Source organism: Equus asinus, chromosome X (genome assembly GCF_041296235.1).
Source record: "Equus asinus isolate D_3611 breed Donkey chromosome X, EquAss-T2T_v2, whole genome shotgun sequence".
Lineage (NCBI taxonomy): Eukaryota > Metazoa > Chordata > Mammalia > Perissodactyla > Equidae > Equus > Equus asinus.
Genome location: NC_091820.1, coordinates 5,202,708 through 5,230,489, shown reverse-complemented (window position 1 = coordinate 5,230,489; position 27,782 = coordinate 5,202,708). Strand labels below are relative to the sequence as shown.

At 39.1% G+C, this 27,782-nt stretch overlaps 1 long non-coding RNA gene across 1 annotated transcript; it reads right to left on the bottom strand.

Moving 5' to 3' along the window:
* Window positions 1-4,645: 4,645 nt before the first annotated feature.
* Window positions 4,646-26,030, bottom strand: LOC123284947 (uncharacterized). The gene is made up of 4 exons (XR_006526345.2): window positions 25,894-26,030; window positions 17,161-17,371; window positions 15,900-15,982; window positions 4,646-5,755 (listed from the first exon to the last, which is right to left on the bottom strand). It is a non-coding gene; the product is annotated as an uncharacterized lncRNA (long non-coding RNA).
* Between the last annotated feature and the right edge of the window lie 1,752 nt (window positions 26,031-27,782).

Genomic DNA, 27,782 nt, shown 5'->3' with positions numbered 1-27,782 from the left:
TCAAGTGGGAAACTGCAAGGGATTCAGACAGAACAAGATGTAACCTGACTGGCTGGGGATACCTGTGGCTATAAGACTGTCATTGGAGAAGGGTGCATAGGGCGTTATGGCATCCTCGAAGACAGGCTGAGAGTGGAAGACTTTCTTAGGGAGACAAGGGGGAGATGCTTAAGGCTCACAGCACGCAATTTATACAACTGAAGAATAAAGGGCACCATCACAGTGTCTTGTGTTTCCAGGGTTTGTGCATGCATGTGTATGTCTGTTTGCATTTCACAGTCCTTCAACAGAGAGATGTAAACGTTTTAGAATTCCATCAATATCAACATTTTCTGCAGACTTTTGGAGATAAGTCATTTTGTCATAGATTGATTCATCCTGAGACAATATAATGAGAAGATGACAAATTCTATTGTTTGGGAGAAAAGCATAATATTCAGTAAAAAGTATTAAGGTTTTCCCACTTAGTTGAGATTATTATATAGATGTTTTTTCTCAACCTTTACATTTTGACAATATGAAAGCTGCTATTGAATCAAAGTAAACCCATGAAAGGTGGATAACAATACCTGCTCTGCCTTCCAGATAAAAAATTGACCAGAAGACATAGGTAAAATCATCAAGCAAGATGCACAATTAAATTAAAAGTGTTACTTTTTGAGATGTAGCAACCCTATTAATTGCCTTTTAATCTTTCTCCTTGCCAGTTAGGAATTAATGTTGAATAGGGTTACATAAAACATGCTTGTTACATCTCATACTGCTTAAAAAACACTTCAGGGAACATCTTTCCTATCACTTTATTTATCCAGATCTTTCTATGCCAAATATTCTGTATATACATTTCCACATATCACAATGCCTAGAGTTGCACTGTCCACACAGAATGATTCACACATGGATCTCCTGAAAGTCCCATGTGAGAATATTAAACTGTCGTTGTCTTTTAAGACAAGCTTGGCATTTGCATTTCTATAAGCACAAAAGTCAAGCTTGCCTTAAAAGGCAATCATAGCTTCATGTAACTCTAAGGAGTAATTTGGTGGTCTAATGGTTAAGATTTGGCACTCTCACCACTGTGGCTGCGGCCCACGTCTTGGTCAGGGAACCACACCACTCTTTCATCGGTTGTTATACTATGGCAACTGTGTGTTGCTGTGATGCTATGCCGCCGGGATTTCCAATACCAGTAGGGTCACTCATGGTGGACAGGTGTCAGTGGAGCTTCCATACTAAGACAGACCAGGAAGAAGGACCTGGCTACCCACTTTTGAAAAAAATGGCCATGAAAACCCTATGAACAGCAGTGCAATGTTGTCTGATACGGCACTGGAAGGTGAGAGGATGACGCAGAAAGACTGGGCAGGGTTATGTGCTACTGTCCACAGGTCTGCTAGAAGTTGGAATCTACTCGTCAGCACTAACAACAACAAAAGGAATAAGAGGGTTTTTTTTTTAATTATCTTTATCATACAGATGCTGAGTGACTCTATGAATTAAAGTTGAACTAGCGTTTTTAAACAAGAAGTCAAATCCCACAATTTCATGTACATTATAAGCAGTAGAGTTCTAGAGAATTGTGGAAAAATATCCACTCTGTAGTCAAGGTTGAATTTCATTTCTGCTTTCATAAATAAATTATGCCTGTCATTTCCATTAGGCATGGTTCTTACTCTAAATCATTACAAAACATCTTCGAGAACCTTGGGGCATTTCTTATGTTCCACTTCAGAGATATAGATATAATTCACCGAGCTGTTAGAAGGATTGATCAACAAAGCTTACAAAATGTTTCAGCATTTGAAAAGACAAAAATGCTTTCATGCAAAAATTCCCAGGGAAACTATAGTCACTAAGGTGAATTTAATTCTTACTTGTATTCAGTCTTGGCTCAGGGAACTTCCTTAAAGATAAGAAAATAATTTTAGGAATTACTTAAGCCATAATAGTCTTAAAACCACCTAACCTAATTACCCAAAGTTTTCCTTAGTAATTTGATGCCATTGTGCCTTCCTAGTCTTTGTCTTGCTTCGTGTGGAGGGTAGGAGGTGAAGGGCATGCAAGGGATTATAGGCCACATGATAAGAATGAAGCTAGATTTAGTTTACTATATCTGTCAGAGCCTGATGGGAGGACATTAGCACTCCAGGCATTCAAACAGAGGGAACTTACTTAAAATGGATTGTTTACAGAGGAGTAGGAGGCCCAGAAGAAGCTAAAAGGAGAAGGGAAGGTTGCCCAGACATTAGCAACAGTAGGAAGCTCCTACTGCCCTCTCCTGAACGAGGACAGGAGCCCACCACCCTGATGATGTTAAGTAAACTCTAACCCCGAACCCACACTCAGAGGGGATTATAGAAAATGATGTCGTTTCCAAGCTTAACAGGGAAAGGCTGACAACAGATGGTCTGGCGCACCTCGGGAAATGATTTAACCCGCCTTCGTCTCAATTCTCCCAGTAGGAAAATGACAACAGTAATAGCAGCAGTAATAAATTCTCTTTCAGTCTGAATAAAGGCATCGTTCTAATAGTCTCTGTGATGTGATTGTGCTTGACAATATGAGGTGAGGCACAACTTATACATCACAAACAGGAAGAAGTTCTGGAAGACCTCATAAAGGAAGCACTGGAGAAGAAACCACAAAGATTAAGAAGTCAACCTGACAACCAGAGGCACTCACAACTAGAATACACAACTATGTATCGGGGTGCTTTGGGGAGAAAAAGAAGAAAAGAGAAAAAAAGCAGCAGCAGATTGGCAACAGTTGTTAGTGCAGGTGCCAATCTTTAAAAAAAAAAAAAAAAAAGAAGTCAACCTGCCGTTGATGATAGGGTGCAGTGTAGGGTGTGGTCCGGGTGAAAAGAAGTCTTGCACAAATGGAGAACCATGATGCTCATTCGGCATCCTATCAGTTACATTAAACCAACCAACACCTATTAACACCGTCATTGTGGTCAGCCAATATCCAGCAGCTTTCTGTGCTAGCCTTCATCTGGTGTCCCTAACATTTTGGTGGGGAGGGGAACATTCTATCTTTGTCTGCTTCCCAGAAGCCTAGATATCACTCAAGAGATGGTGGCAATGTGATTTTGGAAGAGCATGGAGCAGGAGTTTGGTGGGAATTTTGGCTGGTCAGAAGTCTGATTTCTGCTTGTATACAACAGGACTGCATGTTGGCAATCTGTACACCCTCCCTGATAAAAACTTCTGAAAATCTTGGCCAGGGCAATGGAGCAGAAAGAGGTGGTTGTTACTATCTGCTGTCAAGTCGGCTCCAACTCCTGGAGACCCTATGAACGAGTGATGTCCACAATATCCCGTCTTTAACAGCCCCCTCAGCTCCTGTAGACTCATACCCTACGGTTTCCTTCATGGAGTCAATCCGTCCCATACTTGATCTTCCTCTTTTCCTGCTGCATTCTACTTTTCCCAGTGTTACTGTCTTTTCCAAAGAACCCTGCGTTCTCATGATGCGTCCAAAGGAGGACAGCCTCAGTTTTATCATTTTTGCCTCCAGCGATAGGCTTCATTTGTTCTAGGACCCACGACTTCATCTTTCTGAAGTCCAGGGTATCTGTAGAGCTTTCTTCCAACACCATATTTAAAACAGTAGCATTCTTTTGGCTCAGTAAAACAACACATAAGAATCTTTTGGTAATATTCAATATCTTGATATTGTACTTTTTCAAAGGAACCACCATGTTATTTAGATAACACATAACCTGTTTAAAGTTTCTGAATGTTTTGAAGGGGAGAGCCTTTTCCTTAGGACTCTGAAGGCCTACAGGATGTTGAACTGGGAATCACAAACAGATGCCAGATAGGATCCCTACAAACGGTTTGTGGACCAGCTCTGAACAGATGGAGGCATGGCAGTGGAACGCCTCAAAACAGAATGTTTAAGATATGAAGTAGAAATGCATTAATGAGAAACACTTGGGTCTTAGGTTCCAATTTTAGCCATGGATGCCAGGTTAAAACTATTGACCTGGACATGTGGAATACAGATTCGTTTCACTGATTGAACTAGGCAGTGTGAAAGGATTTCTGGTTTTTGACATGTCTGATATCCTGACCAATTAGCATATAGTCCATTTGACAAAGAGCTCCAAGTCTGGAAAATCTGGTGGAATCTAAAACCAAACCAATCAATGGAGATCTGTCTGCTTGAATCATTGTCAGTTGTGAGTTTATATCCAAATGAAGGATGTGTTTGAAACTATGTGATTTTCCTAATGCTTTTGGATTTCTTTCTTTGTCAAACTTGGATTTTATTTTTCACCCTGAACTTAAAACAGATCAAACTCAAATCGAACCAAATAAAGTGCATGCTAAAAGATCTTCATTACACAGTCTGGCTTCTGCCCCCTACCAGCACACACATACACACACACAAACTATAACAGGATGCAGAAAAACAATTATATTTCTTAAAGAAAGGAATAAGATGTATAAGTGGTTTTACTGTATTCATCAAAAAATATAGTTAATCAAATTTGGATATAAGATATACTCAAGATTAGTAATGTATATACAGTATTTCTCTCCCCGTGGTAAACTTAGCTAAATGATTCATACTTTCTTGAAACTACCCAAACACATGAAATTGAGGCCAATCATAAAAATGAGACTGTTTATTTATTCAGCAAAGATTTATTGATCATCCACTGTTGGGGATTGACAGGACCTACAAATTGACATCAGCTTTTTCTTACCTGAATTTGGAAACAATTGAGAGATGGATAGAGAAGTCAAGCAAAAGGGAATAAAAATATACAATTTGTGCCTGATAAAAGTTAGATTGAAAGGCAGAAAAATGGGTTTCCTCCTAGTCAACCTCCCAAACCAGACCTCCACCTCCAGCCTCCCGAGGAGGGGTGTGGCCCTGTGGAACCATGGTGGGGAGGGCATGCCAGAATATGTGCTCTCTGGGGGGTTGCTGCCTCTAATAACAGACGGGAATGGAAGAAGGGAGAACACTACCCAGACCCACTTCTTTATCCCAACCCACCAAGTACGCACATCACTCCTCTTCTCTGTGTCGCAGAGAACCTGTGGTGGGTGGTTCATCAGGTGTGGATATGACTGCTACTACGAGGGCAGAGACACTGAGGTGTCAGACAGAAGGCGAGAGATGTAGACCATCGGTCTGGTTTCAGTCTCACTGGGATGTACATAGCCTACTATCAATGCACTCAAATTTCACCGGGAGTGATACCCAACAAGAGTTTAACTGGGGCACGAAGGGTCTTCCACAATGTGTGCCGTGTACGGTACACTGAATGAGATGGAGGAGTCCACACATGAAAGAAATAGTATCACTCCCTTGTCTTTAGTATCCTGAGTGACATACACAAGAATCTTGTCATCATACTCAAACTCTGATGGTGTGCTCTTTCTCTCAGGGTGCAGCATTTGAGACATCCATCTTGTACAATTTTCAAATTAATGGAAGTGCCAAGCCAGTCATGACCCTCTTCCCTGCCAACATTTCGCCACCTTTCCAATTCTTCGGAGCCCCATGCTCCTGGAACCAAAGGCTGCCTTCAGGGGAGTCAACCTGTTGAATCTTTTGTCCCAGTAGCTGCTGTCATTGCCTCTTGCTACAGAAATGCTTAGGCCTAAAAATCTATCTAGGATGGAGGTGCTTCTCTTTATTCCCACATCATTCACTGGTGCAGAGCTGGATTTACTGTGAGGCTGATAAATCTGAGGTTCTGCCGTCACTTCCTTAGTGGAGGGAATGAGGTACTCTGTGCATAAAATTTAAGGGAGGGCCAAAAAAGTAAATAATCAGGATAAATAATATTTTAATGCATTATTTTTTTAAAAAACTAAATTAATGCAAAAAAAATCCCACAATGAACAAAATATAAAAATTTTAAATGAGGACAGGATTGGACCTTGGACTTGAGTGGCTTACCCTAATCCTGGCCCCAGGCTCTAATAATTTGGTTCAGTTTACACGGCCATTTGTTATTGCAACATTTGCAAAAGTAAGATACTTTTCCTGCAATTAGCTATGATCTCTATGTGTCTTTACTCCCAACTTCTCTCCCATACTATCCTTGATATCAGATAGGGTTGGATTCTCCAAGTGCATTTTGGGATCATGTTAAGAGATGGATGAGTTGGGGTAACATTTAGTTTCAGCTTAGTGGAATTTTTTATGATATCAGCAATTTTTCTACAGTTAAGTTACTGCTAGCCAATACTATTAGTTTCCTATTACTGCTGTAACAAATTATCACAAATGGTGACATAAAGCAGCACAAATTTATTATCTGACAGTTCTGGATGTCAGAAGTCCAAAATGGTTTGGCAGGGCTGCATCCCTTCTGGAGGCTCTAGGGAAGAATCCATCTCCTTGCCTTTTCCAGCTTCTAGAAGCTGCCCACATTCCTCGTCTAGTGACCCCACATCATTCCAATACCGCTTCCATCCTCACATCTCCTGCTCTGACTCTGACCCTCCGTGTCCCTCTTATAAGTACCCTTGTGATGACACTGGGCCCACATGGATAATCCAGGATCATCTCCCCATCTCAAGGTCCTTAACTTAATCACATCTGCAAAGTCCCTTTTGCCATTTGGATAACATACTCACAGGCTCTGGGCATTAGGACAGGGACATCTTTGGAGGCCATTATTCTCCCTACTGTAACATCTTTGTATAGGAATGGCTTCCAGGAAATCTCTCACCACCTACTGTGCTGATTCTCTTGGGGACATGACACAAAGGTGACAGATCAGCAGCCCTCTCTCTACAGGAAAATATTCTATGGGTCCCTACACTGCAGGTATGTCTAAAGTGCAGGAGGAACAGGTTTTAAATGGACAGAAGTTCATCTGTGGAAATGTCTTTCAATCTTACAGCACATACACAAAAGACACTTGCTAGACATTTTCCTAAATTTGACACAATCCTAGAAATTTAAATCATATCCCACTGGGTTCTGACACCTAGGCCATTTTATGAGCTTCAATAATATTCAGGTCCAAAGCCAACTTAGCCCACATCTTGCTAGGAGACTCTTAATAGCCTGAAGACATGAATCCAAGAGATCAGCCCTCCACACCTTCCTCAGGGGACTGCAGTTAAGAATAACTTTAAATGCAATAGAATTTGCTCCCCTCATTTCTTTTCCTTCTGGCCAATATCAGCTTGATATTAACAGTTTTTAAAGCTCAAACTTCACATACTTATGCTCCCCCACATGCACGGAACTTAGGTACAATTTAAAGTCCTGGCATGAAACCATGAAACCCTGGCTATAAAACACCATATTTTTTTTTAAAAAGGCAAATGATTGCCAATGCCTGCCCCCTGATATCTGAAAATGCTGAATACGAAAATTAAAACAATATGTTTTCCTTGAATCAAGACCTTTCCTCATATATGATGCCTTAGAAGTCTTCAAGCTGCCCAGTAGCTGTGAAGGTCTTTGTACATCCAGGGCCTGTGTGATTCAAGGTCAAGCCACCTCTACCTGCACCCTAAGGCCGACATCTTCGCTGGGTCCCACACAAGTGTGCTTAGCTGGTGTCCTCCTGGAGGCTGACTTTGCCTAAGATAACCTATCATTACGAAAACATTTTCTTCTCTCTTGTCAATATGGCCAAAACGAGAGTGACACACCAAAGGGAAAATTTCAATTCTAGAAACCCATTTGGTAATCCTAAAGCCAGAAGCCTTGAGCCCAACTCCCACTTGAAGCTTCAATATCTTCTGTTGATGAGTTCCCCACATCATTTCTATTTGTCAGGGTTCCCCAATAAAGAGCCAGAGTTTAGTATTAGAGCTTTCTCAGCTCACTTCACTTTTTTTTTTTTTTTGCAAAGTAGTAAGGCAGGTAGATGGCTAAATATCACCTTTATCATCGGTCAAAGCTAGATTAGAAGACATGTGTTTGATGTTTATCAACAATGGGCTAAAGCCAAATCCCAGAAGATTTCATTTCCCCTCTCAATGAAGGACAGTGCTAAAGGATCCCAGATCCCCCTCCCATAACGTATGGGGATTGAGGTCACAGAGGACCAGACCGGGACACATGCTCTCACTGGGCGGGCTGCCTCCCAGAAGGCAAGTGAAGGAGGGAAGAAGCAGAGTTATGTACCGCGAACTCCTCGTCCCAAAGTCACATAGGCATATGAGGACGAGGGAGTGAGGGGCAGAGAGACCAGGAGTTTTGTGCTAATTATTCCTTGTGAAAATGCAAAGAGAATAGAAAGGAAACTTCATTCTCCCATCAACACCTCCTTTGTGCCTGAAAGTATTCTAGGTAGTCACAAATGGATTATATTTTTTACTGTTTACACATGTAAGTTATTAAAATCCATCTCAAAATGTCAAGATAGGATGGAAAATTTCCAAAATCAAAAAGCACAGTTAAAAATAGGCTTATGCTCCCATTATTATAAAATTGTGTCCAAAACAAACTAAATAACCCATAAATTCACATCACAGAGTCAATTTGGAACATATAAGAAAGAATAATAGCCATTCTGGCTGGACAGTTGCCGTAATGACCTTTGAAATAAATATTATGGTCAATTCTTAAGAACTTTAGACATAGAAAAGAGAAAAAAATCAGCCCAATATTAGAATTTAAAAAGAAGAAAAGCAAGACCCTTTCTTATAGTATAAATAAATTATTCCCTTTGGAAAACTGAAGAGATGCATTTTTCATTTAGAAAATATTTGTCTGTTTTTGGATAATGCCAGTTACCACAAAGTAATATGATGATGATAAATTTCTTTTATGACTAATCTTTAAAATTATTTGAAATTCACATTGGAAATCATATGTTTGTGATTACTTTCTATTTCAATAACCAGAAGTAAAAAATCTTCTGCAGCACCTCAATAGGAAAGATGTAACAAATCTGAAACTCATGCAGGGCACTCATTTGTAGAGGAATTCTCCGTTTTCCCCAAAGTAATCCAAGAATCTGAGTACAGTTCAGTGGTAACAGGCTATTTCCACATGGAAATTTTATGGATATGCTCCCCAATACCAAACAAATTGTGCCTACGCCTTTATACATCAACTAAACCATTCCTCAGAGCAAGACCTGTACACTCTGGCCATCATTTTACAACTTCTACAATTTGGGTAGCACTATTGCTGACGATTTTCAACTAACTCTTATACCTTCCATCCCATCTCTGCTCTACTAATGGCCTCTGATTCTTTGGCTAAAAGTACTGGCTTGTTTCAACAAACTTTCAGCTGCCCTGGCAGGATATTTCAAAGATAAACAAATCCAGCTACTTGCTGTAAAGGTCAACAGCATTTGATGGGATCAGCAAGATTTTCCCAACTTTTTCCAAGAACTAGTCCAGTATTATACAATAACTTTCTTTAAAATGCTTAGATTTCATAGTATTTATTAGGCATATAGCAAGGTACTCTATTAGAATTTAGTAAAACTATCACATATGGAAATTGATACAACAAGTACGGTGCTAGGCAACAACAACAAAAGTGGCATTGGCTTATTATTTTGATAGTAGGCAGCAAGGAAATTCATATTTTAGGATAGAAAGTTGATGACCCTGGACAAACCTTGAAAATATTTGGTAAATTTGTCACATGAGAAATTGAAAGATGGAGTCGGTAATTTTTGCAGGATGTGAATGGAAAAAGCCCGAAGGTTCTTGTGTTCACTGTCCCTAACTGCTTTTACTAAGGCATTACAAAAAAGGAGATTAACTTAGGCAATAATTGGCCAATTTGCAAGCAGAGATGTAAGAAAATAGGGAGGTCAGAAATTGAGGTCATTAAGAAAAAGAAAACTGTTTCTGTCCTCCACCAACAGGAGTTACAAATGGTGTTCAAAGCCTTTCTCAAAGGCCATATTAAGCCATCTCAGGCAAATAAAGAGACTAAGCCCAAGGCAATGATCTGATTCACAATGTCACCTAATATATTAGATGACCTCAAGGTAGACAGAATTAAGATGAGAAAATCTTGGATTAAACTAAGTGTGAGGCAGACTTGAGATCTTTTTCCAGAAAACAATTTGGGGAATGACACATGAACCTACTGGGTAGTAAATAAATTGGAAGTGTACTAAGTTTTTGAGGAATTTGTATTTTTAATGAAACTACAAGCCTGTCCTACAAAAATATACCTACAAAAACTCTCATCGGAATATCAGAAAGAAAAGTTTTTAAGGATCTACAGTAACCCAAGTAAGGTGTAATGCCCAACATCCATTTTATACACAGCCAAGGAGAATAATGAACAGGGATATGCCCCCAGAGAGCAACGCAGCCAAGCCACTGCCAGAAGCATGGCTATCGAGTAAGATTTCGTGACTGCTATGTATCTGTTAATTATATCTGCTTCTTATTCTTCCCTTTGCAGAATGGAAGATATCCATCCATACGTACCCTGTTACTACCACACTGACATTTTATATGTAAGAGGGCAGGGAACTTGACTTTGAATTTTTAAATTAAAAAGTGTGTGATGAGGAGCCTCGTATGGATCTGAAGAAAAAAACTATACTTCCCTCAAGACTCTGTATTTTGAGCTGGATGCTCTCTCTGTATGAGACTTTTGGTTGTCTCCCCTGAGAACGGAGTCCAGGTGTTTCTATGGAAAGTAAGCAATAAGCATATATTTAGGTGCATAGAAGACTGGACTTTGGCTGACTTCTGGATGTTTCCCTAATTTTTTCCTTCTTTTGTTCTATGGTTAAGGTCACTGTACACTTTATTCCTAGTGTCTAGGTCCAGGTGTTCTCTGTACCGAGTTCTCAGAATTGGGATGTGAACAGAATCATTGCATGAAACTTCTGGGTCCATATGGGTGCTTGTGCTGGACTCTCTCCCTTTTCTTTCTTACTGGCTAAAATTTGTGATACCCAGAATGGCACTGGGAGCCATGTGATGAAGCTGAGAGTCTCCTGCTTTACTGGGGGGCTTGGATGAAACTTAGAGCCAAATCTGCCTTCAGACTCCGGACCCATGAGAGAGAAACACATGTCTATCTTTTTGATTCACTGTGATACGCTATCTCTTTGTCATAGCTACTTAGCGTTTACCCCAGTATAGTAATAGTGAGGAAAGATCGTAAAAGAGCTAACAGTCCAGAAACTAGAAAATTTGGCCTTTGCAAAGATACCTTATTAATTTCTCCCTGGTTCTTTTCTCCTCTATCCATTACTATCAGTGAAAAGAGCCCCAGATGGCTCCAGCCATTCTTGCCATCACTTCAAAAGTATCACTGAGATAAGACTTCTGCAACCTGAGTAAAATATGGATCTCTCTAAAGAAACAGTAAATTCACTCTGTTCCTGTGATTCTATCCCATTTTAAGAGACAGCCAGTTAAGAAGATGAAGCCTTGAGCTTTCTATAAACATTTGCTTCAACTGCCTCAAAAATTTTAGCTGAGGAAGAGAAGTTTTGTCTTCTTTCTAAGTTGGATCTCAACACTTTTAGTCAACTAATCAATTTGACTATCTTTATTAAATACTTATTGCGTTGAAGTTCTTGGGCCAGGCAATTGGAACAATAACAACTGTATTGAAAAGATTCCTTGTGCCAGGCCCTCCAAATATATTTATAAAATCAGAAGTGTACTAGTCATGGCGCTTGTCAGTTCCTGCCAGGCAAGCCAGAGCATGTTTGACAGAGGAAGCATCTTGTGAATCTGAAGTGACTCTGAAGGCTACACAGAAAAGAAGCAACTTTGAGGGATAAAAAGAGTTTTTATAATATGGGAGGACTGTTGGTTTTCCACATAGGGAAAATGGAGAAAGGAAAGACATCCATTTATTCCTTAATTCACTTCCATCTATTTATCAATTACCAATCATGTGCTAGGAACTGTGTTGGGAGTTGGACATACAGAGAGCTTGCCTTCTAGAGGGAAAAAGAAAAAAAATATTAGCAGACAAAATAATTATGTCCCAGGAAAGGCCAAGGAGTTACAAATGGCAATGCCGTGAGGAGAAACAAAATGAGTTAATTTAAATAGAGCCCACAAGTTCTCCAAAGAAAGGACAATTCATACATGAACTGAAGGATAAGGGGACAGTATTCATATAGCCATCTGCAGGGGTTGTGGGAAGCCTTTTCAGGCAGCAGAAATGCTACCTGCAAAGAGTGTTAAGAAGTGAAAGACTATGTTTGTTTAGATACAAAAGAAGAGCGTGGTGTTGGTGGGTGGAGAACAAGAGAGAAGTTGGCATGAGATGAGACTGAAAAGGAAGGAAGGGGCTTGAGGCAGAGCATTGAGATAACACTAAAGAATCAGGAGGCAATGAATTTTCCTGAGGTGATAGCTTTGGATATGGGAAAGCTGAAGTATAAAAATCACATAGGTGGATTCTTGTGGTAGGTAACAGAAATTCTCATTGTGGCTCCATTTTATAGGGTCTTGAAGGCTAAGGAATTTAAATATTATCTGTTACAATATGGGACCACTGGAAGTTTTGAGCAGAGTATACCTAGTACAACCAACCCATTAGTAGCTCACTGGTGGGGGTTTGGGATGGAATAGGATACGGACTAGGATGCTCTTGCCAAAGCCCAACAAAAAGATTAGGATATGGGTAATGAAAAGGAATAGAGTGATCAAAACAAGATAAACTGAGCAGGAAGACTCTTAGGGACTTGGTGAATAACTGGCTAAGAGAGCTTAAAGAGAAAAAAGGTCAGAAATAATTCCAAAATTTTCTATGTGAATCATTGGGGAATAAACGTTGACTTTCATAGTATTCAGAAAGAAATCGGCTTACAGCAGGGAAAAAAATCATAACGAAGGTGACTTTTCTTCTTTCATCTTAATTAAGGTTTATTGAAGTAAACACAGCTTAAGCAAGACCCATCATGAGGATTCAGTACCTGGCCCTTGTCAGTGTGTACAATCACCTTGGCATTGTTTCAAGGTGATGAGAAAAGAAGAGGGATGGGCCAGTTACTTGAATGATGTGTTTATCCTGGTGAATGACCTCACCACATGCTCTTTGAATGAACTCTAGTAGTCTACAGAGAAAAGCATGCATCTACGGTGGGGGAGACAAATCCAATTGTATCCTTTCTTCTAGAAAATGGAAATCATCATTGCCAGCATGGCCGTCATTATTATCATTTGTGATAAAGGGTCAGCGGACATGAGTGTCCAGAATATCCTGGAAGGGATGTCCGCTGGAAGAATTCACTGCTCTCTGTCAGCACTACATCCCTTGGCAGTACATCGCATTAGGCTTCTCTAACAAGCCCAGGCTCAGCACAAGGGAGCCCACCCATCTTCGGCAGCTGGAGTAGACAGTTTGCCTGCTACTGATAGTCAATTGCCAAGCCCAGCTGAAGGCTGATACAACAAAGGCATGTGGCAATTTACCCCATGGATGTGAAATCTGACCTTTTGATAGCCCACCCTGACTGGTGGCTAAGTTTCAGCAGCCACACCTCTCATGCTAAATTAAACAGCAAGGGAGGGACGCCTTGACTACTGTCTCCCCACAAATCACTGGGCAAATAAAATACATGCGCCTGTCACAAGAGCAAGCCTCTGTCTCAGGCAGTCACAACTTTCTGTGAGTGTCTGACAAAAGGCAAGGGAGAAGAGCCAGGTGAAAATTCTTTCTGGGCTCCTGTAGACATTCCCACATTTGCATACTGCATAGACGGCCTCCAAAAGGAAGGTGATGCTAAAGGAAATAAGCCAGTCACCAAAGGCTGAATATTGTCTGACTGTACTCACATGAGATACCTGGGGTAGTCAAATTTGCAGAGACAGAAAGAGGAATGGTGGTTACCAGGGGCCCAAGGGAGGAGAGAGTGGGGAGTTGTTGTTTAATGGGGACAGAGTTGCAGTTTTGCAAGATGAAAAAGTTCTGGAGGTGGATGGTGGTGATGGTTGCACACAATGTAAATGTACTTAATGCCACTGAAAGTACATTTAAAAATGGTTAAAATGGCAAATTTTATGCTAGGTATATGTTACCTCAGTTAAAAATTTTTTCTAAGTAAAAACAAAACAAAACAAAACAATGACCAAGATGTCTTCAGTGGGTGAAGGGATAAATAAACTGTGGTACAGGAGACGATGGACTATTACTCAGCACTAAAAAGAAATGAGCCTTCAAGCCATGAAAAGACACAGAGGAGGCTTAAGTGGATATTACTAAGTGCAAGAAGCCAATGTGATTCCAACTATAGCATTCTGTAAAAGGCAAAACTATAGAGACAGTAAAAATACCAGTAGTTGCCAGGGAATTGTGGAGGAGGAGAGGGAGGAATAGGAGAAGCACAGAGGAATTTTAAGGCAGGGAAACCATTTTGTATGATTCTACAATAATAGAAACATGTCATTATACATTGCTCAAATCCACAGAATGTACAACACCAAGGGTGAACTGTAATGTAAACTATTGACTTTGGGTGATTCTGGCATGCCAATGTAGGTTCATCAATTGTAACATGTCTCACTCTGGTAGGGATGTTGATATTGGGGGATGCTGTGTATGTGTGGAGGCAGTGGGTATATGGGAAATCTCTGTACCTTCTCCTCAATTTTTCTGTGAACCTAAAACTGCTCTAAAAAAATAGTCTTAAGAAAATAATAACAATGAAAAAAAAATAAAGTTCTCCTTGATTTCCAGCATTGACTTAATTTATCATCTTCATCAAGATATCATCAACATCATCTTTATGTTATGTAAAAATATGCAAACATAAACTGATTATAAACTCCTGCATCTTTAGCATTATACAACAATAAAACAAACCAAATTTACAAATCAAAAGCAACAAAACCAATAAAATCCAAATTACTGTTAATTTAATGTGATAGAAGCTGCTGCATTGCTGAAACTAATTGGTTGCTTAGAACATAACGGTGGAACAGGCAGCCATGTGCAAGTATGTTGCATTTGGCATACCCAACTGCAGAGTGACACACTCAACTGCAATGCCCCCATACTCACCACACGTGCATGCTTCTCTCTTTTTGGAAGAACAAAGTTCACCCACACAACCTATGTTGAGGTCATTTGGTATTCACTGGGATAAACACATCATTTATATACCTAGCCCATCTCTCTTCTTTTCTCATTACTTGACATAAGCAAAGGGTACTACTTGGTGTCAAGGCAACTGTAAACACAGACAAAGGTATTGAGACTTCATAATGAGTCTTACATAAAATTACCCATCTTGAGGATGCAGGACATACTTCATTAATCTTTAGACTATCATCAAAACGAAGACAAAAAGATAATAAGAAACAACATGGCTGAAAATCAGCCAAATACCAAAAACTTGTCCATAGACCCTCAAATTGGTTTCAAGGACAGTTGGAACAATAGTGAACTATTTTCATATTTTTTCCAGGAATATGTTCAGGTGGGTTCAGAGGCAAAGAAATGGAAATAGTAGTTGACACAAGATTTAAATTCAGTTCTGTTATTTAATCACAGTATGATTGTGAGAAAAAAATTTAATTTCTCTAGCATGTTTTCCTCTCTTGAAAAAAAGGATCAGGTTGTGTCTCAGATCCATTGTATCTTTAAAACTCTATTTTTAATACAATAGTTTTTTGGCTGGCACATCTTCATACTAAGTATAATAAAATTTTAATTGCAGTAAAATGATTTTTTAAAAACAGCTTTAGCATTATACACTAGAGCACTGTTAGCATCTAAAATCAAATCGTTGTGAAAGGGACACTGATACATATTGTGTAAAAATGGTTTAAGTTTAGTTTTCTCACAGCCAACCATGAATATACTTTTTGAACTTTCTTTAGCAGAACTCAAAACAAAGTTACAGTACCACCATTAGTAAAGTCTTCACCTTAATAAATCAGCTGTACTTCTCTTATACATTTCCTGTGTGTGTTAAAGTTCCTAGAAAAATGATATAAATCGATACATACCAGGCATCTGCAAACATTTTCAGCAAATGGTGATATAGTAAATATGTTTGTCTTTGCAGGGCAGCTATTCAACTCTGCCATTGCTGCAAAAAGCAGGTATAGACAATATGTAAATGACTGAGCTTGGAGGTGTTCCAATAAAACTTTATTTAAAAAAATGAGCAGTGGACTGAATTTGGCAAACGACTGCCATTTGCTGACCCCTGGAATATATGAAGGACCCAATATGATAATGTGACTGTAAGAAAGTGAAAAATGATTTTGATACTCCTGTAGTTGTTTAGATGTTGAAACATTGTCACTTCAAAGCTTAAAGCATCAGACTTTAAAAGGAAATTGTACACGCTTTCCTAAGTGTTTTAACGTATAGTATTGCGTGTGAAAATTAACTCGATACAATGCAAATATATGCTTATTTTTCTCATTTGGATTATGCCTATATTTTGCATGGTGAAAGCATACAAAAAAATGTAAGTTAATTTTCTTTCAACATCTCCGTTGAAGTCAAGTTGAAGAGAAATTCAAAGAATAATTTGGTGTCAATGAACAGTTAAACTTTCAGAGTATTTTCTTTTCTGTAACAAGCAATCTTGGAGGATAAAGATATGATAGCATTTTTTGCAAGGCAAATTTAGTATTTCTTTAGAATTTTAATAGTATTTCTAATTGATTCTTCTTTATAGTTTCAATCTCTTTTGTGAAGTAACTCCAGAACTCATTGACTTGTTTCTCTATATTTCCCTTTACGTCATTGAGTTTTTTGATGATAGCTACTCTGAATTCATTGTCATTTAGTTTACCTACTTCCAAGTCTTCAGGACATAATTCTGTGTTTTCATTGTTTTCCTTTTGGTCTGGAGCTTTTATAAATTGCTGGATGGTAGAGGAGTGGTTTTGGTGCATAATGCTATTATTCAGTTGCAGTTACAGCCTGTCACTACTAGATGGGAGTCAAGAGCAGTGTGTTCTGAGCCCTCTTCTTTCAGCTATGATGGCGGCACACAGCATGGGTTGGGGGAGAAGGGGCACTTTCTCTCGCGTGCAGACCTGGATTCCGATCAGCTCTCGCTCTCTGGTTTACTGGGGCCCTAGCTTGATGGGGTCCCCCCACACGAAAGCTTTCCCCCGTTAGAGGATTTGTGCTGCACGGGTCTGCGGGAGTCCTGGACGATCCCATGGATGCACGGCCCCTCCCCTGCACCTTCCCTCACCCACAGCAGCGACCCCAGTCTCTAGGGGAGGGAGCGAAGTTCTCTCTTACCACATTCCAGCTCCTCCAAGGACGGCTCCAGCCTCTCCATCCTCTGTCATTTGGCTGCTGTGGGTCTCTGACGATTTCTGTTATTAGGATTTTTTTTGGTTGGAAGGCAGTTACTCCTTTTGGTTGTAATTTGGAGGGGAGAAAGTCCCAGGTGAGCTCACTCCATCATGTCACCGACATCACTCCTCAAATAAGCAATCTTAAACTACACCTAACAGAATTAGAAAAAGACAAAGAAACAAAGCCCAAAGTCAGCATAAGGAGGGAAATAATAAAAATTAAAGCATAAATAAATGAAATTGAAACAAACAAACAAAAATGGTAGAAAGGATGAATGAAACAAAGAGCTCATTCTTTGAGAAGATAAACAAAATTGACAAGCTTTAGCCAGACTCACTGAGAACAAATGAGAGAAGGCTCAAATAAATAAAATTAGAAGTGCAAGAGGAGAAATTACAACAGATAGCACAGAATACAAAGGATTATAAGAGAATACAATGAAAAACTATATGCCAACAAATTGGACAATCTAGGAGAAATGGATAAATTCTTAGACTCATACAACCTCCCAAAACTGAATCAAGAAGAAATAGAGAATATGAATAGACCAATCACAAGCAAAGAGTTTGAAACAGTAATCAAAAACCTCCCAAAAAATAAAAGTCCAGGACCAGATGGCTTCTCTGGAGAATTCTACCAAACATTCAAAGAAGATTTAATACCTATCCTTCTCAAACTATTCCAAAAAATTGAAAAGACGGAGCAGTTTCTAACTCATTCTACGAGGCCGACAACACCCTGATCCAAAAGGCAGACAAGAACAACACAAAGAAGGAAAATTACAGGCCAATATATCTGATGAACATAGATGCAAAAGTCCTGAACAAAATATTGGCAAACTGAATACAGCACTACATTAAAAAGATCATACACCATGATCAAGTGGGATTTATACCAAGGACACCACATTAACAAAATGAGGAATAAAAACCACATGATCATCTCAATAGACACAGAGAAAGCATTTGACAAGACCCAACAGCCATTTATGATAAAACTCTCGATAAAATGGGTATAGAAGGAAAGTACCTCAACATGATAAAGGCCATATATGACAAACCCACAGCCAACATCATACTCAATGGGCAAAAACTGAAAGCCAGCCCTCTGAGAGCAGGAAGAAGACAAGGGTGCTCACTCTCACCACTCTTATTCAACATAGTACTGGAGGTTTTGGCCAGAGCAATTAGGCAAGAAAAAGAAATAAAAGAAATTGAAATAGGAAATGAAGAAATGAAATTCTTGCTGTTTGCAGATGACATGATTTTATATATAGAAAACCCTAAAGAATCCATTGGAAAACTATTAGAAGTACTGAAAAATTACAGCAAAGTTGCAGGGTACAAAATAAACTTACAAAAATCCATTGCATTTCTATACTCTAATAATGAACTAATAGAAAGAGAACTCAAGAATACAATCCCATTTACAATCACAACAAAAAGAATAAAATATCTAGGAATAAATTTAAACAAGGATGTGAGAGACCTATACAATGAAAAGTATAAGACATTATTGGAAGAAATCGGTGATGACATAAGGAAATAGAAAGAGATTCCATGCACATGCATTGGAAGAATAAATATAGTTAAAATGTCCATGCTGCCTAAAGCAATCTACAGATTCAATGCAATCCCCAGATTCAATGCAATCCCAATCAGAATCCCAATGACATTCTTCACGGAAATAGAACAAAGAATCCTAAAATTCATATGAGGCAACAAAGGACCCTGAATAGCCAAAGAAATCCTGAGAAAACAGAACAAAGTTGGAGGCATCACAACCCCTGACGTCAAAAATATACTACAAATCTATAGTAATCAAAATGGCCTGGTAGTGGTACAAAAACAGACACACAGATCAGTGGAACAGAGCAGAAAGCCAAGATATAAAACCACACATCTACGGACAGCTAATCTTCAACAAAGGTGCTAAGAACTTACAATGGAGAAAGGAAAATCTCTTCAATAAATGATATATAAAGAACTCACACAACTCAGCAACAAAAAATCAAACAACTCAATCAAAAAATGGGCAGGAGACATGAACAGACATTTCTCCAAAGAAGATATACAGATGGTCAATAGGTACATGAAAAGATGTTCATTATTGCTGATCATCAGGGAAATGCAAATCAAAACTACACTAAGATATCACCTTACACCCGTTAGATTGGCAAAAACATCCAAAACCAAGAGCGACAAATTTGTTGGAGAGGTTGTGGAGGAAAAGGAACCCTCATACACTGCTGGTGGGAATGCAAACTGGTGCAGCCACTATGGAAAACAGTATGGAGATTCCTCAAAAAATTAAAAATAGAACTACCATACAATCCAGCTATCCCACTACTGGGTATCTATCCGAAGAGCTTGAAGTCAGCAATCCCAAAAGTCCCATGCACCCCAATGTTCATTGCAGCATTATTCACAATAGCCAAGACATGGAAGCAACCTAAGTGCCCATCAACAGATGAATGGATAAAGAAGATGTGGTATATATATACAATGGAATACTACTCAGCCATAAAAATGAAGAAAATCGTCCCATTTGCAACAACATGGATGGACCTTGAGGGAATTATGTTAAGTGAAATAAGCCAGATAGAGAAGGATAATCTCTGTATGACTCCACTCATATGAGGAATTTAAAAATGTAGACAAAGAGAACAGATTAGTGGCTACCAGGGGAAAGGTGGGGTGGGGGGTGGGCACAAAGGGTGAAGGGGTGCACCTACAACGCGACTGACAAACAATAATGCACAACTGAAATTTCACATGAATGTAAACTATCATTAACTCAATAAAAATTAAATTAAAAAACATGATTGCTTATTTGAGATTTCTCTTGTTTGTTAAGGTGGGCCTGTATTGTTATGAATTTCCCTCTTAGGACCAATTTTGCTGCATCACACATGAGTTGGTATGGTGCATTTTCATTTTCATTTGTCTCCAAATATTTTTTTATTTTTACTTTAATTTCTTCAATAATCCATTGATTGTTCAATAACATATTGTTTAATCTCCACATACTAGTCTCTTTCCCAGCTTTTTTCTTTTAGTTGATTTTTACTTTCATAGCATTATGGTCAGAAAAGATGCTTGATATGATTTCAATCTTCTTAAATTCATTGAGGCTTGTCTTATTTTCCAACATATGGTCTATCCCTGAGAATGTTCCATGTGCACTTGAGAAGAAAGCGTATTCTGCTGTTTTTGGATGGAGTGTTCTGTATACATCTATTAAGTCCATCTGGTCTAGTTTTCACTTAAATCCACTATTTCCTTGTTGAGTTTCTGTCTGGATGATCTACCCATTGATGTAAGTGTGGTGTTAAGGTCCCCTACTATTATTGTGGTGGTGTTCATATCTCCTTTTAGGTTTGTTAAAATTTGCTTTATGTACTTGGGTGCTCCTGTGTTAGGTGCATATATATTTATAAGTGTTATGTCCTCTTGGTGGAGTCTCCCTTTTATCATTACATACTGCCCCTCTTTGTCTCTCGTTGCCTTTTTTTTTTTTAAAGATTTTATTTTTCCTTTTTCTCCCCAAAGCCCCCTGGTACATAGCTGTATATTTTTTAGATGTGGGTCCTTCTAGTTGTAGCATGTGGGATGCCACCTCAGCGTGGCTTGATGAGTGGTGCCATGTCTGTGCCCAGGATCTGAACTGGTGAAATCCTGGGCCACCACAGCGGAGCATACGAACTTAACCACTCGGCCACGGGACCGGCCCCTCTTATTGCCTTTTTTATCTTAGGTCTACTTTGTCTAAGTATGGCAACTCCTGCTTTCTTTTGTTTGCCATTAGCTTGGAGTATCTTCTTCCATCCCTTCACTCTGAGCCTGTGTTTCTCTTTAAAGCTGTGTTTCCTGGAGGCAGTGTATTTTTGGGTCTTGTTCTTTAATCCATCTCACCACTCTGTGTCTTTTGATTGGAGAATTCCACATGTTTATAGTTAGAGTCATAATTGATACATGAGGGCTTAGTGCTGCCATTTTATCACTCATTTTCCAGTTTTTCTGCATCTCCCTTGTTTCTCGTCCCATGTATTTTGGACTACCAATTCAGTTTGGTAGTTCTCTATGACAGTTTTCTCAGTTTTCTCTTTATTTATCATTTGTGTCTCTGTTCTGATTATTTGTTTAGTGGTTACCATGAGGTTTGTATTAAAAAATCTCATAGATGAGATAGTCCATTTTCTGATAGCCTCTTATTTCCTTAGATTAAGCCAATTCCATCCCTTTCCTCTCCTCCTTCGAAGTTATTATTGTCACAACTTATTCCATCTTGTATTGTGAGAGTATAGTTAAAATGATGAGATTATATTTATTTCTGATGTTTTCCTTCCCTTTATCTTTAATGTTACAATTAAGTGTTTGCTAACCTGTTCTGATAGAGAGCTGCAATTTTCTGATTTTTTCTACATGTTTATCTCCTTGCTCAAGGTTTTGTAAAGCCTTTCTCTTTTTTTCAGGTATGAGGGCCTTCTTGAGCACTTGTTGTGGGGGGGGGGAGGGTCTTGTGGTGAGGAACTCCCTTAGCTTTTATTTTTCTGGGAAAGTTTTAATTTCTCCATCATATCTGAAGGATACTTTTGCTGGATAGAGTATTCTTGGCTGAAAGTTTATGTCTTTCAGAATTTTGAATATATCATTCCACTGTCTCCTAGTCTGTAAGGTTTCTGCTGAGAAATCCACTGAAAGCCTGATAGGGGTTCCTTTGTAAGTTATTTTCTTCTGCCTTGCTGCCCTTAATAATTTTTCTTTGTCATCGACTTTTGCCAGCTTTACTACTATATGCCTTGGAGAAGGTCTTTTTACATTGATATAATTAGGAGTTATATTGGCTTATTTCACTTGTATTTCCAGCTCCTTCCCCAGGTTTGGGAAGGTCTCCACTTTATTATTTCTTTGAACTAGGTTTCTGCTCCATTCTCCTTCTCTTCTCCCTCTTGAATACCTATAATCCTTATGTTGCATTTTCCAATTGAGTCAGATAGTTCTCGGAGAATTTCTTCATTTCTTTTTAGTCTTGGTTCTCTGTCCTTCTCCATCTGAAATATTTCTATATTTCTGTCCTCCAGACTGCTAATTCTCTCTTCCATAATATTAGGTGTGTTATTCAGGAAATCCAGATTTTTTTTTTTTAATCTCATCTGTTGTGTTTTTCAGCTACAACATTTCTGATTGCTTTTTGTTTATAGTTTCAATCTCCTTTGTGAAGAAGTTTCTCATCTCATTGAACTGTCTATCTGTATTTTCTTGGAACTTGAGTTTTTTTAATTATAGCTATTTTCAATTCTCTGTCATTTAGATTATAAATTTCTTTGCCTTCATGATTGATTTCTAGGTGCTTGTCATTTTCCTTCTGGTCTGGAGTATTAATATTTTTTTTGATACTGTTATAGGGCATGGATTTGTGCTTCTGCATAGTGATAGTATCTGGTCACAGATTCCACCTGCTGCCACTGGGTGGGGGTCAAGAGCTGTGTATTCTGAGCCCGCTGTGACCCTGGCTCGCTCACTCCCAGCTGTTGCTTCTGTATCATATGTGCGGGTGCTGTGGCTGACCTGCTGAGGTTGAGCACTGGGTGGGGGAAGGGGTGCTTTCTTTCACCTGCTTGATCCCAGGGGCATTCTCACTCTGCCCTTGCTATCTGTTCTCCTGGTGTGCTGGCGTGATGAAGACATTCCCACAGTAGCTTAGTCACCTCTGTGTGGGGCTTTCCGACAGGCTGTGAGGGAACTTGGAGAGTGAAGTTGTTCCCTCAGAGGGCCTCCCCTCCCCCTCACCTCTCAGAGCCATGGGTGGGCCTGTGCCCTGGGTTGCTGCCATTGGGGGAAGGAAAGGAGATCTCCTTACCTCCTTCAACTTCCTCTAGGGGGTTCAGCACCTCTTCCTCCAGACATTTGGCTGTGTGGTTCTCTCAGACATCTTTTGTGTTGTGTGAATGTCCTCTGTTGGTATACGAATGTCCCTTCCATTGCATCTTAGGGGGGAGAGTCCAAGGGAAGAGCTCACTCTGCCATGATACTGACGTCACACTCAATGAGTAATTTTTGACATCATTTATTATGACTTTTCCATGTGTGCACTTAAAATTATGATCTTTATTTTGCAGCAGGCCCACAAAATATAGACATAACTATAAAATATTTTTAACTTATTTTTTCAGCTTTTATTTTCAAAATGCATTGCATATGCTATATCATTTCATCCTTCTACCATCCCAGCAGTGAAAGATATGTCAAGTGAAGTCCATTTTTTAAGGTGGGGAAATTCACTCATCAAGAGTTGCTGATCTGACTTGATCAACACTTCACAGAAGGGTCACTGTTGTCTCTGTTTGTTATCTGTCTTCATTTTGATTAGGTAAACTTCTTGATCCAAAAATCACATTAAAGATAATATTTCTCACATAAAAATTCAAAATACACAGTTTAATAAAATAAATATTAAATCAAGACTCTACAATTATATATACCTAGTGTTTCAAGAGAAAAATTAAAACATTTAATTTGCATATTCAGACAAATGTTAACACTGACCTGTTTACTTGGAAGATTTTGTTGTATACATCTCTACACCTAACATTATATATTCACTGCACTCAAAAACTAGGGGTGAGTTGGCTGTATTCATATAACTGCAGATGCAGTCAACCTCTGTGTGTGTGTGTGTGTGTGTGTGTGTGTGTGTGTGTGTGTGTGATTTTTCCATTGAGGAAATTCAGACATTTTGACAAAGTAGTGTTCTTTATACAATAGTATTACTGAGTTTGACCACAGCAAATCCCCTGCCCAATAACTCTTCTGAAGCATTTTTTTGTCCTACTGAATCTTTTACGTAGTTACTATTTCAGCACAGGCAAAAAAGACGCTGATATTAAAAAAAATAATAAGACTAACAGCTGTAGAAATAATGAATAAGGCTTCTTGACTATTGATCACAGTACCAGCCCCATAGTAGTGCTCATGGTAACTGCAAGATGATTTTTGTGGAAAAGATCTACCTCAAGGCACTGCCTGATGCAAAGATGGGAGATGAAATGCAATGCAAATCATTTGAATAGTCACCTGGCCTGACCATGTTGGAATACAAACTTGACATGACTAATGGCAATGTAATTTAAATGTTCTTAAAAGTAACATAAGCTTTTTGGGTGGGAGGGACATTAATTTAGTAAATGCAATAAAAACTCCCAAGGAGAGTATCATATCCAAAGTGGTTTAAAATATAATAATAATTTTCACTTAGGCATCATTTGCTCAAAATAATGTTCACATTTAGAACTCATGGTTTGCCTAATGGAACTGGATGAAATGAACTCTTCCTATACCATTAGCACTGTCACATATGGATTTAGTAGTTTTTTACGTGCTATCCTGGGAATTTTTCTAGGATTTATAACATAATTTATACGTATACTGAGTTCCAAACAATGAGTTACAAATGGACTGTTGGAATTTTCCTAATGCAATAAACACATTCTCATGACAACATACAATGCTGCCTAATATTTTGGGTGCCTTTTATTGTCCTATGAAATTTTACCTTCAGTAATAATATAACTTGCATAGCCATGTGGTATTAAGATTAGGAGTATGATTCTCTTGGATGAAACCCTTGTGAAACTGGGAAAGTTTGCCTAACGTGTTTGAATCTTAAGGAGTTATTTATAGGAAATAAGAAAAGTCATTTACTAGATTCTTCCACATATGTGACAGGAATATTGTAGAACTGGAAAATGACAAAGACATGCACTATCTTTAAGGGGCCAAAAGGACCTATTTAAGTGAAAGCGTAGGTCAAAATGTACTTTGGAATCCCGCTCCTTTCCGGGTATTGAATCTCTGGGTATTGAAATAGAGATCATTACGTTATATCTCAGCACTCAGCCAGGTGTGTTGTGATTATCGATGGTGGGATAGGTGATATCAGATCGGCAGATGACTGGAAACTAAATCTGCCCATTTGGAGAAGGTGAGCTGCTCAAATCCCCAGACACTTAGAAGCTCAATCCAACAAAGAGAAAATGGATCCATGGATAAGACACAGCCAGCCAGGTGCACAAAAAAAGTCAACAGAAGGTATGTAGAAGGACAGTGGAACAGCATCAGAGTTAAAGCATAGGCTTGGAATGGGTCAATCATGAGGACACATTCAGACTCTGCCACTTAAGAGCTATGCAACCTATGCCAGGTTTTTAAACTTTTGACTCTGAGTTTCTTCTTACTTAAAATGAGAATAATACTTTAAATCTGATAAAGTTGCTGAAGAGGCTAAGGAAACAAGATGCGATAAGTGTCTGATGTACCACAGGGACTCATATTATTGCATCAAGTAATTTTACTTGATGGAGATGCACCCAGTCTCACGGATCAATATACCAGTGCAAACCAGAGGAGGAGGAGATGTACCAAGACAGGGGACAGGAAAGAGGCATCACACAGCTCTGCAAGCAGACAGCAATGCCTCAAAGCATTAGACTTGGAATCCCCACAGGCACCAGCACCATTACCAAGGGTTGCCTCTAAGATTATTCCAAGGAAACAAATTCAAAACCAAAGGTCTGCAAGCTATGCAAATGCACCTTTCAGAGGGGCCCACTGCTCTTTCCTTTCCAACCACTCCCAAGCCCTACTATGGATACAGACATTGGAAGATGCTTACTAGGTTGCTCACTCTCAAGGCAAGTTCTGGGAGATTTCCACGTTCTGGGAGTTTAGGGTTCCAGGCAGGTTAGCATGGTCGTAGATCATGGGATCTTGTCTCCAGAACCAGAAAAGGCAGGTGGCATGTCACAAGAGAGGGACAAAATGGAATCTGGTTATTATATCACTCACATAAAACCAGGGTTAGACTAGTAGATAGGGATTTGATGCTAGGTACCACAATGGTTCTACAGATAGAAGGAGATTAAACTTAACACACAGGATTAACTGGCCCAACCAAGGGAAACAGAATGACATAGAGACCAGGAAATTAGCTCCACCAACTAGCTAGATACCCAAGTGTACAGAGCACATTACCAGTTATGTGGAAATGAACCTACTAGGTCCTGTCTATGTACCAAATGTTTAATTCCTTTCAATATCATTAACATATTTGGCTCAATTTTATTTCTCCAAACTACTACAGGGTATAAAAATAGCTTCTGTTCTTTTTCAACAGCTGTTTTGGCACCTGAAATTACATGGTGAAGGTAAATTTCTGTTTACTAAGAGCAAGAAGCTTCAAAACTTTGGTGTTCCAAATACTAATTTAAATGCCTACTGGATAAATGTTTGCTGAGTTTTAACTATCTGACCCCCTACTGCTACTTATGTGACTGCCCCCTTTTCTCTTTCCTTTATTCACAGCAGTCTCCCAACTCCTAACTGTGGCTGGTTTGAGATCTAAGCCATATGTCTAAAGGATGCACACCCATTGGGTCATTCAGGATGGTGGTAATTGGATGGAGGCTTACATGTGGATTCATTACTTAATTCTTAGCTAGCAGTTGCTTTTCTCCCAAAACTTTCTTTCACACTCACAAGAAATTCAAACTGTATGGTCATATCAAAAAACTGGTGTGGACCCAGCTCTTTTCAGATAACCTGCTGCCATATTTTCAGGTCTGCCTACACTGTTCTTGCTCCATTTGAGAAGTAGTGGGATTTATCTCCCTTCTATAAGGTGAGCATAAACCAGACCATGACACTTTCAGAGACTTAATTCTTTTTGCCTTTTCCATAAAGGTGGAAGAGATTTTTCTTATTTAAATCAAAGCAGCTGCAGCAATTAGGCATGAGAAAATCTCATCCACATACTGTTTTGTCTAATGACTTCCCAAATGGTGCAGCATTCGTGAGTTTTAATTACCACACCACCCACAGTCACCCCACATTGATCTATGTTGTCCATTGGCTATCATCTATCTTTTTTGCTCAAAGTAGTGAACATAGGAACAGGAGGACCGGTGCCCAGGTTTTTATTTTTAAAGTATGATATATCGAGAAGAACGATGACTGCAGTAAGTAGCCACAACACGGGCAGTGCACTGTTTTATTTTCTTTTGTTAGTGGATCACGTTAATGCTGCTCCTCTCTATACATGGTACATGGGGAAAGCATTAATCAACTTCAGGGCAGTTCACAAAAACCAGCAACAGAAAAGAAATGTAAAGCCAACTCTTTTATAAATATTTATCTGCATACCTACACATGCCTATATCTACAGAATTCCACATTGCTGCATATAAAGTGTTTCACTGAGTTAACTAGTTATCTTCTCATCAATCATGACTCAGCAGCATGAAAAGGTTTCCATTTTTTAATTACCCATGTTCTGAGTGTCTGTATTATCCATAAGATTGGCTAATGGCTGAAACTGCTGTATCACCTTGGTGGAGGTTTAGTAATCAAGGAGAAGAAGCCATGAGAAGTCCAGGAGGGTGAATTTACACCAATGCAATGGAGGCCTAAATAAATAAATGATGGATTAAGTCCTCTATTCACAAGCAATACTTGAGTACTCCTGACAATCTCCTATCACTGCTCTCAGCACAAGCTGGGTCCCTG